The 13,365-nt window shown below is 41.8% G+C and overlaps 5 non-coding genes across 5 annotated transcripts; 3 read left to right on the top strand and 2 right to left on the bottom strand.

Moving 5' to 3' along the window:
- Positions 1 to 1,082: 1,082 nt before the first annotated feature.
- trnat-agu (transfer RNA threonine (anticodon AGU)) lies at positions 1,083 to 1,156 on the top strand. Its single transcript has one exon. It is a non-coding gene; the product is annotated as a tRNA-Thr (tRNA).
- A 3,266-nt stretch (positions 1,157 to 4,422) lies between these two features.
- Positions 4,423 to 4,496, top strand: trnan-guu (transfer RNA asparagine (anticodon GUU)). Its single transcript has one exon. It is a non-coding gene; the product is annotated as a tRNA-Asn (tRNA).
- A 1,163-nt stretch (positions 4,497 to 5,659) lies between these two features.
- trnag-ucc (transfer RNA glycine (anticodon UCC)) lies at positions 5,660 to 5,731 on the bottom strand. Its single transcript has one exon. It is a non-coding gene; the product is annotated as a tRNA-Gly (tRNA).
- A 2,899-nt stretch (positions 5,732 to 8,630) lies between these two features.
- trnay-gua (transfer RNA tyrosine (anticodon GUA)) lies at positions 8,631 to 8,718 on the top strand. Its single transcript is given in 2 exon segments — positions 8,631 to 8,667; positions 8,683 to 8,718. It is a non-coding gene; the product is annotated as a tRNA-Tyr (tRNA).
- A 1,174-nt stretch (positions 8,719 to 9,892) lies between these two features.
- On the bottom strand, positions 9,893 to 10,004 carry LOC116676827 (U5 spliceosomal RNA). The gene has a single exon (XR_004328834.1). It is a non-coding gene; the product is annotated as a U5 spliceosomal RNA (small nuclear RNA).
- Between the last annotated feature and the right edge of the window lie 3,361 nt (positions 10,005 to 13,365).

The raw sequence follows: 13,365 nt of genomic DNA, 5'->3' as shown, positions 1-13,365 counted from the left end.
TGTTATTTTGGATTTAAGACATTTTAGTGCAATGCAAAGGTGCATAACAGATTGCTTTCTACTTACGTGGAGCGATGCAAAGCTGGGGTGGCCAACTAGTCAAGGAACAGCAAGAGACTTGGTATTTAAATGTACATGTTTTACAGTCTCTATTTTACTGTATTTATTTACTTGTATTGTAGTATATTTATTTTATTATGCTCCAGTTTTATGGGTGTTACGGCGGGTATGGGCCATGTAGTTTCCATTTTTATAGATGAAATAAACTTGACATGAAATTAAGTTTACTCTTCAGCAGGTGGAGACATTTCACTTCAGACACTTGCAGCAACAGATGCTTTGTCAAACATCAACAGACTTAATGCTTATTCACATATGACAAGGTAAAATCGTTTTTGCATTCCATCACCCCTTTAAGATCACTTTCCAAAAGATGATTTTTTTAATTCCTCTTTTTAGTCAACTTCAGCAAGACAGGTGCTTTAACCATTAAGCTACAGTGCCTCCTACAGGTTTGTGTGTCATGCAAGAATACAATGAGCTAGTGACCAGGGTTCCAACCATCCATCCATCTTTGTCAAGCAGCTCCAGCAGGGGACCCTAAACTTCCCTTTTCCGAGCAACTGGGGGATCCCGAGGCGTTCCCAGGCCAGGTTAGAGATATAATCCCTCCACCTAGTCCTGGGTCTTCCCCGAGACCTAATCCCAGCTGGACGTGCCTGGACCACCTCCCTAGGGAGGCCCCCAGGAGGCATCTAGACCTGGACACCAGCTCATTTTTGTTTTGCAGCACATCCAGCTGCTAGAGCTTCTCAACAAGCTCGAAGAGCTCCATGTTGGAGGGAACAGTGGACGTCAGAAGGCATTGTTGTGGTCGTAGTTGTTGCTCCACAATTCATGCTAGGCCCTGAAGCGTCCACCCCAGTCTGGTTCAAACGGTGTTAAAGCAAAAAGGAATACATTACTTTATTTGCGTTACTTTTGTAACACGTTACTCCCAATACTAACAGTCAGTATACTTTATGTTTATCTTATTTAAGGTAAAAGAGAAATTAAGACTTAACATTACACCTACTACAGGAGGTGCTGTGGCTTAGTTGGTGAAAGTGCCTGTTTAGTAAACAGGAGGTCCTGGGTTCAAATCCCAGCATCACCTTGTTGTTGCAGAGATTACCTATGATTGCATCCCATCATCATGTCCACCCAATGCCCCTGCTACCCGTTAAAAGGATCGCTTTGCATTCAGTCTTGTAATCACCATAAGAATTAGGTATCACTGACATTTGAACATGTGCATTAGAACTGATTGTTGAATGGTCTATCATGGCGGTTTTCCACTGCGTGGTATGTACTCGCCTTTTTTGGTTTTCCATTATGAAAAAAAGTCCCTGGGACCTGCGACCAGGTACTTTTTTTAGTACTACCTCAGTCGAGGTTCCAAGCGAGCCGAGGCGATACCAAAAGGTGAAAGTGGAAACCTGAAAACTACTGGTTGGTCGGATCACTGCGTTTTTAGCAAACAAGAGTGCAGAGTGTGTGTCCAGAACAAACGGGACATTTAAAAAAAAAATCTAGCCAGACACCGACAGATTATCTACTCTGCACTATTCTCACTTTTCAACTGTTCACTATTAGGGGCTTTTAGGGGCTTTATGTCATTTCCAATATTGTACACCGTTACTTTAAAAAAAAACAAGAAAATAAATCAAAGAATTCTCTCTGTATCTCTTACTTACTCACTCACAGACACACAGACACACACACTCACACATACCTGGTGTGAAAAAGAAAAAAAAAGAAAAAATTATCACACTGATCATAGAAAAATTAAAAGTTAAAAAAAGAAAGTTATAATGAGTATGAAAACTCTTGTTCATTACATTTTACTTAAAAATTGCAAACGCATTGTTGTATTTATTGTTGCAGAACTTTTTCTGTATATAGTTCGTTTGTTACCATGACAACACCACTGATCTGAAGCTCAATGCTGATGATCAATCAATTGCATGCTTAAAATAACATAATGGTTTAAGCCCCGCCCATTTCAAGACAACCCGTCCCACTTCTGGGTTAAATTTGCCCACTTCCGGGTTTGGCCCCGCCCAGTCCGAGTACAGATACGGATACAGATAATTCATGTGGTAAACCGATACAGATACAGATAATGCTGTACTCGCTTATCCCTAGTTGACAATAATGATGCTAACAAAACACTGTACTTGCAATTGCGTTTTATGTCCTCTTAAATACAAAGAACTGCTAAGTTCAGACATTAGTTCCAAATGAAAACAATTGTTGTCAGAAGTGGGATTTGAACCCACGCCTCCAGTGGAGACTGCGACCTGAATGCAGCACCTTGGACCGCTCGGCCATCCTGACTGATCCAACAAGTACCCAGCAGGGCCTGTCTCAAAAATTATAATTTAATATAGTAAATTAAACATGTCATGATATAGTAGGTTCTCAGTCATCCATGTCATAGTTAACAAGGGAAGGTTTCTCAACTGTCAGTCCAAATATATGGGCGTTCATGGAGACATGGAAGAAAGTCACCAGGGTGGCAATGTGCTTGACAATGGCAATACATTGCACGGGATGTGAAGGCAATGTGCAATACAGGCCAAATCCTATGGTGGGAATCAAGATCCACTAATGTTTCTGTCAACAATGTCCACCTGAATCCAGAAATGTCCCTGCCAGATGGGAAATAGACTGACAATGGGGTCAACATTGTGCAATTATCTTCAAAATGTCCAACTGAGTCCACAAATATACCTGTCAGATGGGAAATAAACTGATAACTGTCTTTATGGTCTAAATATGTCAAATATTGCCATGCTATTACCCCAAAAGATCCCAACTAGGCCAAGGGCAACTGGACTTGGTAAAAGGTTCTCCGCAGAAGTTTTGTCTCTCATCCAAGAGACTTCTTTAGTTATTTTTTTACACAGAAAGGGTTGGACACAGTGCACACTCCCCCACCCATATCTGACAATTGAAAGCTGTGGGGAAAGGGGGGTTCCAAAGCTAATAGACCATTCAACAAGCAATTCTGATGCACTATACCGACCCATTCAGGATGAGCACTGTAAACTCTGACTGCAGCAGCACAAGTTCAAATTTCAGTGATACCTAATTTTTTATGGTGATTACCAGACTGAATGCAAAGTGTGTATCCCCCATGTAACTCAAAGCTTATCACTTCCAGTCAATACTGTCAAATATGGAGCTCCTTCAAGTTACATTAACAACCAGGTGACTGGTGGTCTGGTCTCTCCCTCTTCCCCAGATAACATTCTCTCTGAGTTCCATTCCACATGCACTGAAATCCTAGACTCTATTGCCCCTTATCAGATTAAAGCTGTTAAACCTAAGGCAGACCCCTGGCTAAATGACACCACAAGGGCCCTTAGGCAACACTGCAGACAAGCTGAACAAAGATGGAAAGACAATCTACATGTGTCACTGGGTGTATTAAGGGACAGTCTATCACATACCAGAATGCTGTGAAGGTGGTGAAGATGCAGCATCTCTCTTCTGTCATAGCTAGCAATCGCCACGAACCTAGATTGTTATTTAATACTATTAACTCTGTCATAAATCCATGCACCTCTGCTCCAACAGATGTGTCAATTAGTACATGTGAGAAATGTCTTGGTTATTTTATTGACAAAGTAGCATCTATCTGGGAAATTACCAGTGCTAATTTTAAGGTATTGTATCTGCTTCTCCTACACACTCAGCTGTGTTTGAGGAATTTAAGCCTGTGTTGAGGTTGTACAACACATGAAACCTACCAACTGTCCCTTAGACATTGTCCCAGCCAGAATGGTGAAGGAGGTTTTTAATAGCACCATTGGGGCGAGTCTTCTTACTCTTTTTAAGTTAATTGCTAAGCCTGTACTTTGTTACTTTTACTTGAGTAAAGAAGTTAAATCAGTACTTCTACTTTTACCAGAGTATTTGTTAACACAATTATATGTACTTCTACTTGAGTACGGGCAGTGAGTACTTTTGCCATCTCTGATGGTGGTTGGTATGCAGGTCACTTGATGTAATACAAGCAAATACATAAGGCCCCACCCAACAGTTTTGTGATACGTGGCGTGCAACTGTATGTCAATGATCAAGCTTGCTGCTGTGACCAAGAAACCACCAGCAAAATGACTGATACATCATCAGTTCCGGAATTTTCTTGGATGCCAAATATTTGAATTCAAAGTCAGAATCCAAGTGACATGTAAGAACAGTACAATGCACGTCCAGCTTCTACATTTCCGCATGAGTCAGCTTCCCCAATTTCTGAGTAACAGGAAAATAGCCTGATAAGCATACATGTGCAGCTCAACCTCAAAAAGCCATAAAGCAAATGTTTGTGGCTTAAAGATCGAGCTCCCGCTCATAAAATGTCCAACAAGCGCAGTCTCTGTGGCGCAATAGGTCAGCGCAGTCGGCTGTTAACCGAAAGGATGGTGGTTCAAGTCCACCCAGGGACGTTTGATGCTAACAAAGAAGCCAAAGGAGAAAAGAGGGAAAGGAGTGCTGGACCTGTTATTGTTTTTAGGGAGCAGATTTACAGCTATACACTTTGTGGCTCACACAGTGGCTAACCTTTGTTGCCATCAAAGATGCTATTTGGACCTCCAGAAACTTGCTGGTAAGAAAGCACAAGCAGATCCCCCCGTGGCTGTGATCAGGATGGCTGCAGTATCTAAGTAGTATGTGTTTTATGATTGTACTTTTGTTTTTGAATGGTACATGAACATATTTTAAAGAGTGGTTTTATATCTGTGCTGCGAATTTTGGCAAACTGGTTTGATCACTTGAGGTATTTCCGTGTAGTCTTTGGTCTTGGACAGTTACCTTGCAATCTAAAACTGTATATCCTATTGTCTCTGGAACAATAGTTGGCAGTTGGAGGAGTAATGGCTCTTTACAGTAAATATGCAAAAGAAGATGTTCACAAGTTCAGCCCAGGTAAATGCTCAGCCCATATTCACACAGACCTAAACATACTCACTTAATGCTGGTTACAATATTCTAATCAACAATGCCAGAGAAAAATGAAAAAGTGTGATAATTTTTTTTAATAAAGTATTAGCATTTTTTAAGAAAGTTATGGCTTTTTACTTGCAAAGGTTTTTTTTCCATAACAATAACAAGCATACCGTTAGTTACGGCCCCTGTGTCTGTCACGATGTGGAGTATTGGTACTTGCAGGTAGTGTGGCCGAGTGGTCTAAGGCGCTGGATTAAGGCTCACTCTTCACTCTCTGGAGGCGTGGGTTCAAATCCCACCACTGCCATTTGCATATATTACATAGCTGGAAGCCAACCAATGTGGTCTCTTTGGTCTCAGGTCTCTTTGGCCTAAACTGGGTGAAGTAACTAGAATCATCCATCAATCACCTTGCTGGGATTGTTCCTTGTTAACCTGAGGTTCAACCTGAAACCTTCCTTTCCAGCACTTTGGAGTAGAAAATCAACAAATAATTGTGATAATTAATCGTGATCTCCATATTGATCAAAGTAATTGTCGTTATCATTTTGGCCATAATCATGCAGCTCAAAGAGATTTTATCAAACCAGGTTGGGCAAGTAACCTTTCCGTTGACTTCTTGTAAAAAAAAAAGCAATTAACACAACTCAAAGAAAGCTACTGCGATGGCTGGGAATCGAACCCAGGTCAACTGCTTGGAAGGCAGCTATGCTCACCACTATACCACCATCGCTGGACAATGCACTGTTCACTTCAAATCTTGTAATACATCTGGGCATTGAGACTCAAAGTGTGCTCTATCACTGAGCTACAGCCCCTGATGAGTCAGAAATTCCCTCCAGGGGGTCCTGTGTTTCCACATTCACAAGAATGGGAAGTGCATAAGTATGTGCTAACTCCCTTCAATAGCTCAGTTGGTAGAGCAGAGGACTGTAGACGCTTAAAGCTGAAATCCTTAGGTCGCTGGTTCTAATCCGGCTTGAAGGATCTTGTTTTTCCAAAGTTTCCTTTCGGGGATCAATAAAGTATTTCTGATTCTGATGTAGAGATGGACAGACGACCCAAAAGAATAATATTTCTTGCCGGGACATAACAAGAAACAAAAAAAAGAGTTGCGGTAGACAGAGTTAAGCCCTGACAAATTAGAGAACTACAGACAAAAGTTGTGGAATAGTGCCAAGTGTGACCAGAAGAATTGAAAAAAACAACCATTTACTTTAAGGTTTGTACTATAAAGTACAAAAGTGGATGTGGCCTATATGCTGGAATAGCGCCACCTATCGAATGATGTGCCAAATTTTAAACTTGGCCATTCCTCGTTAGTATAATGGACAGTATCTCCGCCTGTCACAATACTACAAGGACTCAAGGAAGTCCCGGAGAACGCGTTGGACTACTCATGAGGGGAAAGTGGCCCTTGGCTCAGCCTGTGTTCAGCGTGGGAGAACTCTTGATCCTAAAAGGGAATATTGTCAAGCGATGGAAAGAGAACAACTCCTGGACATGAACAACACGTCTCAAGGCGCAGCAGTGTGTCAAGTCTGGGCACCTTAGAATTCCTTTTATTGTCTTTGCAGATAATGTGGTTCTGTTGGCTTTATCAGGCAGTGATCTACAGCGCCCACTGGGGTGACTCATGAGGGGAAAGCGGGCCTTGGCTCAGGCTGTGTTCAGCATGGGAGGAGAACACCTGACCCTAAATGGGAAGGCTAAGACCCTAAATCAGGCTTCCAGTACCTATGGGATAATACAATATTGTTCACAAAGGCACAACTGAGATTTTTTATCATGTGATGTGTCATTGGTTTGCTACCAACGCTAAGGTTGCCTTTCATTGTCGGCAGGATTTGGACCTTCGTGGGGAGACCCCAATGGATTTCTAGTCCAGTGCCTTAAACACTCGACCACGACGACTCAAAAAGTGGTGATAAACCAACTGCTTGGAAGGTAGCTATGCTCACTACTACACCACCATCACTAGACAATGTGATATTCACTGCAAATCTGGCAACCCATCTGGAAATTGAGACTGATTTTTGCATTAATTAACATATATGCAAGGAGGTCACGACATCCCACAACACTGTGCTGTACAAATTTGCACAAATCCTTTTCAACTGCTGAGTAAAGCAGGACATGGGTAAAGTGCACAGAGTTGTTAGACACTAGAGATGAGCCGGATACTCGGCAGAAACGAGTATCCGGTACGGATAAAGCACTTTTGCCAAATACAAGAATAATACGAGTAATACGAGTCCATATCTGTGCTCGGATTGTTAAAAAATCTGACTGACGTGTAGCTGACTGTGTCTGCGTTCTGTGATAGGCTAGTCACAGCACCCCTCCCCTACACTATTCTGTGATAGGCTAGTCACAGCACCCCTCCCTACACTATTCTGTGATAGGCTAGTCACAGTACCCCTCCCCTACACACAAAAAGTGTGTTGTCATGGAAATACTTTTCTAATCAGCAATAAATACAACAATTTCTGTTCAACCCGTATCTATTGCATGCTTAAAATAACATACTGGTTAAATCCCCGCCGATTTCCAGACAACCCAACCCACTTCCGGGTTAAACCCTGTCCACTTCCGGGTTAGGCCCCAGTCCGAGTACAGATACAGATACAGATAATGCTGTACTCGATTATCCCTACCAGGTACTTTAAGATCAAAGGGTAAGATCTGTAAATGTCTCTGATAAATTGCAATTCTATTCTCCTACACAGTATTATATTTTTTATGTTAACAATACATTGCAGTTCTAGTGTTATTTGTGGTCGGTTCTGCTTTTATTGTGAAAAGCGCCATTTTCTTCTTCTTGTATTTTGTTTGACGCTACACTTCCGGTCATACTCTCTTCACAATGTGTTGCTCACGCATTGCTCAGAGCGGTAAAAACTTGTAAGTTATTAATCCTTCATTCATTTGAATTTTGTAAAGAAAAGGTTCGCATTGTGATTTACTTTATTATTCTTGTTGTTCGCACATGGTATTTCTAAGAGCTCCAACTGTGAGAATGTGTCAAGCTAGAGAGCATGCAAGTTAATGGAGGGAAACTCGTTGATTAGCGCCCTCGGAGAGCGGAATAAGGTACGATTAATATGTGAATATGATTAATATTTTAATTGTTTGTGAATCAACATTGAAACATTTTGTACTTGTGTTTTCTGTAGTTTTCACGGTGTTCATGATACAAATGGTGCCTGGTGCTCCTTAAGAAGAAGAATTAAAGTGACACCCGTTTGAAACTCTCTGCGTCTGAGTCCATAAATCTGAAGGGCCGCTACAAGATCTTCAATCTTCTGAGGTATGATCCCATAGCTGCAGTCTTAGGATTTCTGGATGGGGCCGTGGCTGCTGTTATGTGTATAGCTGTAAATCTGCTCCCCTTTCCCTCCTTTCTCCTTTGGCTTCTTTGTCCCTCTTCTTTGCACTCGGTCCCACTTGGACCCCCACAGGAAATTAAAAATGGCTCGTTCCAGGTGTAAAATCCCTTTTCTGGGTGGGATTCTCGTCAATTGATCTGCGAGTTTATGTGAATGTTTTGTAAAATCTAAAGAAATTCCCTCCAGGGGGTCCTGTGTTATCATATAAATAAAAATGGAAAGTGCGTACATATGTATTAGGTCCCTTCGATAGCTCAGTTGGTAGAGCGGAGGACTGTAGAGGTATAAAGTTGAAATCCTTAGGTCGCTAGTTCAAGTCTGGCTTGAAGGATCCCTCTTTTCCAGAGTTTCTCTTTCCCCCGCAAGTAAAATGAAAAAACACTGCATAAACTTTTCCACCGTGTGTTCATTTAAATATGGGTACACCTACATGTAGGGCTACGAGATTGCAATATAAGCCTATATATTAATATTAGGATTATAAATAAGTTAAGGATGCATAAAATAAATAAACTTCAACTGGGATTTTTTTTTTTTTTTTAAAGGGATTTTTTTTTTTGCTAGCTCTGGAGGGAACTACTAGAATTGCTGGGCCCTTGTAAATTACAGAGTGTGGTATAGACCTACTCCAACTGTGAAGGGTCTCGAGATAACTCTTGATACTATATTGATACTATAAATTTAATTTAATTTAATTGAGTCAGTATGGACTTGGGGTGCAGCATGTAACAGGAGAAGGAGAAGTCATCAGTTGGGCCTGTGCCTCGAGGAATGGGGGTATTAATATTACTAGGAGGGGTGGATTCATTTAGACTAACATATTCTCCATCACCCAGCCAAGTTTCAGTAAAACCAAATAAATCAATATCATAATCTGATATTAATTCATTCATCATCTTGCTCAGGTGAAGGATTAAAGACCCAGTTACTTTAACATCAGAGGGTAAGGTCTTTAATCTTCTGAGGTATGATCCCATCCAGAACCGTGCCATAGCTGCAGTCTTAGGATTTCTGGATGGGGCCGTGGCTGCTGTTATGTGTATAGCTGTAAATCTGCTCCCTAAAACAATAACAGGTCCGGCACTCCTTTTCCTCCTTTCTCCTTTGTTCTTCATCACTCTTCTTTGTACTCGTTCCCACTTGGACCTTTACAGGAAATAAAAGATGGCTTGTTCCAGGTCTAAATCATTTTCTGGGTGGATAAAAACAGAGCTGATGAGTAAAAGCAAAGGTAAAATCACTGCCTTGATGATTAAAACCATTGCTTCTAGTGTTAGTCCTCTAAGTCTCCAGTATCCTACTCTCTGACTAACTTTCCTACCTGTCTGGCCAATTTGTTTCCCACACCCTTCCCAATGAAATTTTTTGATCGGTCCTGGTCACAGTCAGGGGAGTCCTGTCGTCTCAGTCGCTGTCCACGGCCCATGAAAATCGTCTTGCTTCTATTATTTAGCTGCTGTTAAGACTCTGAGTCTAGTTAAGGATAGTTCAAAGAAGTACAAAAGGCTCGGCCAAACAGCAAAGCCCCCCAAAAATTTTTCAACTCATCGTTCCCCTCCAAGGAAGTCTTTAGTAAAAGGCAAAAGTCTTGTGCATTATGAAGAGAAACCAGAGTGAGTACAGCCGTCTGATCGAGAGCAGCCGAAAACCCTAGTCGACCCAGTCCAAACCATCGTGGTAAGCCTCACTGGGTGTCCAAACTAAAATGATAAGAGGCAACTTTGTAGACTCCTTACTGATGTTTATACCTGTACTCACAATGCCCTTTTTTAAAACACCAGCCAATCACAAGTGTTACATGTGAATAATCAAGGTGTGAGTAATCAGGAAGCTCACATAAGAGATAGTTGCAAGATCTACCAAATGTTTAACTTTACAACCCGTGAGCTGTTGGTACCTTGGTTGCTGCGGGTTCCCAAACCTTGCCTCAAAATGTGAGTCACACATCTTCCCGCCCCTGAGTATTAACTGTAGAGCAGAGTGACGCAGCGGAAGCGTGCTGGGCCCATAACCCAGAGGTCGATGGATCGAAACCATCCTCTGCTAATTGTATCAGCATTACTTCTATTTCCTGTGTGTTAATGTTTAACGAAGCATCTGTTGCTGCATCTATCTGAAGTGAAATGTCTCCATCTGCTGAAAAATAAACTTAATCGCATGTCAATTATATTTCATCCACAAATATGCAAACTACAGTGCTCATACCTGCTGTAACACCCATAAAAACTGGAGTGTAATACAATAAATAAACTACGTTTAAAGTGCTTGTAGTGCTGTCTGACACCGCTTAGTTTGTGTCAAATGCGCTCTACCACTGAACAACATCCCCTGAAGATTTTCAGATTTTTTTTACTTTTTTCCAAGATAGACTAAGACTTATCTGTATTAATCCTTTTGGGATGACTCACCACGAAGAAATTGAAATATTACGGATTAAAAGAAGAAACCTGGGTAAAACATGTAATGTTAATGTTGTATATGGCTTCAAAACCTGTAAATGCAACTGCGGTGGCTGGAAATCAAACCTGGGCAAAATACTTGCACTGCTACGATATAAATCATAGTTGAAAGTAAACACCTGTGCCTTCTTTTCTGCTGCTTTCTGCTCTGTTGATAACTTTTCAATTGGTTTTAGTAAGTTACCAACACGGGCAAAGTGCAAACCGTAGTGCGCTCCCTGTGTCTGTGGATCCTCATGGAGGCAGCTTGATTGATGATAAAGTCCCTTATTTGTACCCTAAAAGAGATCTAATATTTTATCAAATCAGGGGCAAGAAACCTTCTTGCTAATCTTGACAAATAAAGCAAGTAACCACACAATGAAGCTACTGGCGATGGCTGGGAATCAAACCCAGGTTAACTACTTGGAGGCAGCTATGCCTCCCACTATACCATCACTGGACAATGCAAATCTTGGCCTGGAGACTGATTTTTGCATTAATTACCATGAACACAAGGAGATTGCCTTTTAATACTTTTCTCTTTCAGAATAAGAGCTTTTTGCAGCTCTTTGACAGACTGGAGGACTTGTTGGAGATGCCGGGGATTGAACCCGGGGCCTCCTACATGCAAAGCATGCGCTCTACACACTGGCTACATCCCCTGAATGTTTTTGGCTTTTTTTTACTTTTTGTGAGATCATGAAGAGAGAAGACACCTGGGTGAAATATTACTATTTATGTTGTGTATGGTTTCAAAACATGGCGGTGCTGGAAGTGAGCCTTGGCAAAATGCTTGCACTGCTATGGTGTAAATCTAGTCGAAAGTAACACCATCTGTTGCCTTTCTGCTGGACAACACACACTCACGCAAATCTTGTAACACATCTGGGCATTGAGAAATGCACTGGTGGAGACGGTGCTTCATAGCTATGAGATAACACAATATTTTTCATGAAGCCACAAACTATGTAGGGTGTTGTTTTTAATGCCCCGGATCCCTAACAGGAAGTATACCTCCTTCAATGTTCAGTTAGTTTTCTGATCGGTTAAGATTTCTATGGGGACCCCTACCCGGGAAAAGGTGAAGTAAACTATTGGCCATTGTCTAGCCTTGGTGTTTCTGAGGGAGAAAGCCTCTGGTAACATGTGCATATCACCAATCACTCACTACGATTCACTCCTACTCCTACTCGAAATCACTCCTACTGTTAAGGAGTTTAGATCGGTGGTTGGAGTCACCTGCTAGACCCCCTCTGCTACAATTCTCCATGTCTCTCTCTCTGTTGTCTGTCACCCCAACCAGTTGAGGCAGACGCCCCCCCACCTCTCTTAAAGAATGCCTTCTTTTCTCAGAAAGAACCACAGAATCACAACTGCCATGCTTGTGCGCAGTGATGCACCCACCTGAAAGTTGCTGTATTTCCAGTATCAGTTGTGTTTTTTTGTTTTTAAAACACCTGCCCCGTGTGAGGGTTGAACTCACGACCTTCAGATTATGAGACTGACGCCCTGCCTACTGCGCCAACGAGGCACTCTCAATGGTGGGAAAATTTCGTAAAATTTGGTCTTCAATCTTAATAAACAATGTATGTGGAGACCTAAGCACTCCACATACTTTGCCAACTTGCGTAGGAATCGCCGTACGCCCGTCCTACGCCGGTTTAGGTCGTATGCACGTCACATAAACTGAGGGCCAATGTGAGCACAATAAAAGTTCTTGAAGAAAGGTTTGTACTTGTGGACGGTCTAGTTTTTTTCCCAATTCTTCTGGTCACACTTGGCACTATTTCACATCTTTTTTCTGTAGTTCTCTATTCTGTCAGGGCTTAACTCTGTCTCCCCCGCCTCTTTTTTTGTTTCTTGTTATGTCTTGGCAAGAAGTATTATGCTTTTGGGTCTCTGTCCATCTCGTCAGGCCAAGAAACAGATACCAGCATGTAATTTGCAATCAGTGGCTCACCCTGGCCGCCATCAAAATGCATTTGGACTTCCAGAACTTCTGGTAAGAAAGCACATGCAGATCCCATTCCCTCAAACGTGAATCACAGATTTTCCAGCACCTGGACTTGATCAACTGGAATATGCCAAAGAGATGTTCACAAGTTCAGCCGAGCTAAATACTCGGCCCACATTCACACAGACCTAAAACTACTCATTTAATGCTGGTTACAATTTTCAAAATAAACAATGTCAGAAAAAATTGCAAAGATTGTGAAGGGTGTTGATAACATTTTTTACCAAGGTATTGGCTCATATTGCTTCTTAGACTGCTTCAAGATTCTTCGAGGTAAGCAGGAAGCTCACATAAATGATAGTTGCAAGGTCTACCAAATGTTTAACTTTGCAACCCAAAAGCTGTTGGAACCTTGGTTGCCACTTCCTCAAAATGTAAATCCCAGAATTTTCCTTCCCCTAGTGTAGACAGCAGAGCAAAGTGGCGCAGCGGAAGCGCTTGGGTTGTAACCCAGAGGTTGATGGATCAAAACCATCCTCTGCTGATGCAGCTCCCTGGATGTTATACAGGCTAATACTTAAGA

Source organism: Etheostoma spectabile, unplaced genomic scaffold (assembly GCF_008692095.1).
Source record: "Etheostoma spectabile isolate EspeVRDwgs_2016 unplaced genomic scaffold, UIUC_Espe_1.0 scaffold00003809, whole genome shotgun sequence".
NCBI classification, from domain to species: Eukaryota; Metazoa; Chordata; class Actinopteri; order Perciformes; family Percidae; genus Etheostoma; species Etheostoma spectabile.
The sequence above is the reverse complement of the archived record's forward strand: the minus strand, read 5'-3'. Positions and strand labels throughout refer to the sequence as shown.